The sequence below is a fragment of the Dipodomys ordii genome, unplaced genomic scaffold, assembly GCF_000151885.1.
Source record: "Dipodomys ordii isolate 6190 unplaced genomic scaffold, Dord_2.0 Scaffold293, whole genome shotgun sequence".
NCBI lineage: Eukaryota > Metazoa > Chordata > Mammalia > Rodentia > Heteromyidae > Dipodomys > Dipodomys ordii.
The window spans coordinates 59,641-62,821 of NW_012267509.1; positions in this window are offsets into that span (position 1 = coordinate 59,641).

A 3,181-nucleotide genomic window follows, 5' to 3' on the forward strand; every position below is an offset into this window, starting at 1 on the left:
TTTTTACTGCTGGCAAATATTCAGTGGATTTTGGGTTCGCAATAATAGGTCAAACTGTGTTAACTTTTCAGCTATGATATAGCAATTAAAACTGAATCAGCCAATAGAGTCTCTGGTCATCAAATGTCAGTGTCAGAACCCCTCTGTACCAGGTAGGAGGAGTGCCCTAGAAGAACTCTGGATTAGTGCCTAAGGGTCATTAGGAGAGGTTTAAATTCTCATTTTGTGCCCATCAGAACCGCTGAGAGAAGCCTGAATCATTTCTGCCTTTGTTGATATTCATCAAGGTAGTTCAGGGGAAAGGGACTACCTAGGTATTGTGTACTGTTTTAAGCTGAGAGTTGGGTTTGTTTGGTTTTTTTAGCAATACCTAAAGTTGACTGTGTGTAGTTAAGTCCATTGGGGGCATTATTTGTTTGAAATGGTCAAACTCAAATAGGGTGGCATTCAAATGCTGGCATTTTACAGTTGCTATGTGACTGGGAAGAAAGAATGATCTCAACTGACTTTGCAAGCTGCTTTATCTGTGTCACTTTGCTATAAAGTTGCAAGTTCCCCATCAGACCAAGTTCACTTTTCCTCTTCAAGCCTGTAACAGATTTAATGTTTTACATCTAAGAGCTCTAATTTCATTTGCTACCTAGAGATTATGTAAAACAACTAATAGTTTTTACAAAATAAAATAATTGAAGTTATTTTTATTAATCCATGGAACGTTTGCATTTTTTGGAGTGTGTTTCTGTCAGCCTTTCCTTTTCCTTTCCTTCTAAATACTACAGGATTGCCTTAACTTAATTTGTCCTGAAGGTCTCTCACTGCATGGTCTTCATAAAGTTTTATATTCAGCTTTGGTACCAGCTAGCTTTATGATTGTAGTTATTGACTTTCAATCCTTTCCCTAACATTTGGAGCAATTTTGCCTATAAAGTGACTCATGGGAATAAATCATCCTAAATATGAAGCATATAATGAAACATGCCACAAGCTTCAAAGGCAAAGAGCAACAATTACCACCAAATCTTAAAATATGAGAATGTAAAAATTACAATCACTGATTTTTGAGTGATTTTTGGGAAGAGGGGCTGGAAGTGAGGAATACCTGTATAAGGAATAGTGACCACTTGCCTACATTGTCTTGGCAAACCCAATTTAAAAAGGACAGACTTGACAATAAGCTAAGTGGATTAAGCCCTGTCTAGAATGAGCATCCAGTAGTTGAGGCAAATTAATGCCCATACCTGGACATTTTCTCAAGTAAAAATAAGATGGTTGCCTATTGCTAACTACTACTAGAATAAAATTGGTGTGAGCTCCCTCCGGCTTTGTCATTAACTTCCTGATTCAAGCAAAGAGGTTAATATTCAAGTTTCTGAGCACATATTTTGCAGTAAAATGAGGAACAGTTATTTACTCACCATGTTAGCTGTGGTGAAGACAAACTTCAGCTTAGTCCTTCTGGCCAAGGGAGGCTTCCCAAGTCATATTTGTACCCTCAGTGTCTCTAGAGCTCTCAGAAACTAGCACTGACACATCAGTTTTCACAGTTGTCTCCCTGACAGGGAGGAGGAAACTCTGTAGAGTTTCAGTCCCTGAAGTACAACTTTTGTTCTCCCTCCACAATTACTACATTGATTACCTCAGAAGTTGTAGCAGCTTAATTGTCATTTATTTATTCTAGATAAAAAAGTGAGAAAGTATAACTTGAAAGCAAGTGCAGGAGGGAAAAGTGAAGGAAGGGGTGACATTGTCCAAGATAGAAATGTACTCATTACCTGACTTATGAAATGGTAACCCTTCTGTACAACACCTTAATAGTAACAATAAAATTGTATTTTTTAAAAAGGGGAAATTGAACTACAGACTAGGTTTCTGTAATTAGAGTGTCTCACTTGTCCAGATTTGTCTTATTCCTCCTTAAGTTCCAACCTGTGAGAACTAGTTATTGAGATAGAGATTAGGCCACTTTCATTTCTTTCTCAAGTTCTCTGTGAATATATGAAATCAATACAGAATGGTTAGTACTTGGGGCTCCATTTTCTGAGCAAGTGCCAATCTTTTTTCTCGGTAGTTCTATGTATACATGCACATGGGCACTTCAAGGTCTTAGCCATATGTGGATTTTGATTCTTTATTTATTCAACAGTAAATGGGACTCAGCAAATTAAGTGTGTTCATTTCTGCCCCCTTTCCAAAAAATCAACTCCAACACAGAATGTTAAATCACACTTCCATAATTTATCAATATCAACAATTAATCCTATCTATTATTTAGTCTCTTGCCAAGAAGGAACTTTTAAATTTCTGGTAGAAAATATTGTAAATAAATGTGGACATAAAGGTGGGATTCATGGTGAGAATATCGCATTATTTTTTCCAGTAGTGAGAGACAAGCTCATGGATACTGATTCTGGTCACTGAGATGATACGCTATTATTTATGCATCTGTAATATTCTCAGTTTTGTGATGGACTTTGTACTTTTCTCTATTTGAAGAAATATCCATATATATGGTTTTCTTTTTACTTTTTTGCATTTCTTTTGGCTGTTGTGAGGCTTACACTCATGGCCTGGGCACTGTCACTGAGTTCTTTTCTTCTCAATTGCTTTGAACCATGGCTCTATTTCCATTTTTTGAGTGTTTAAATGTAAATAAGAGTCTCAGAGATATTTTTCTGTCTCAGCTGGCTTGGAACCAAGCATCTTCAGATCTCAGGTTCCTGAGTAGCTAGGATTACAGGCCTGAGGCCCCAGTGCCCAGATTGTGATTTCTTTTTCTTCTCTTTTAAAAGAAACAATGTTTAAATCAGATAGTGAAACGAATTTAAATTAAAGCTGGAAATCTCCATTATCCCTCAGCATTCTTTTTTTTTTTTGGTCAGTCATGGGGCTTGAACTCTGGGCCTGAGCGCTGTCCCTCAGCTATTCAGCTCAAGGCAAGCACTCAACCACTTGAGCTACAGCACCACTTCCGGTTTTCTGGTGGTTTATTGGAATTAAGAGTCTCACGGTCTCTCCTGCCCGGGCTGGCTTTGAACCGCGATCCTCAGATCTCAGCCTCCTGAGTAGCTAGGATTACAGGCGAGAGCCACCAGCGCCCGGCTAACCTCAGCATTCTTTAGGTTTTCCCAATTTGGTTCAGCCCATTTCCTCAGCCAGAATTACCTACACCTTCACCACCTCT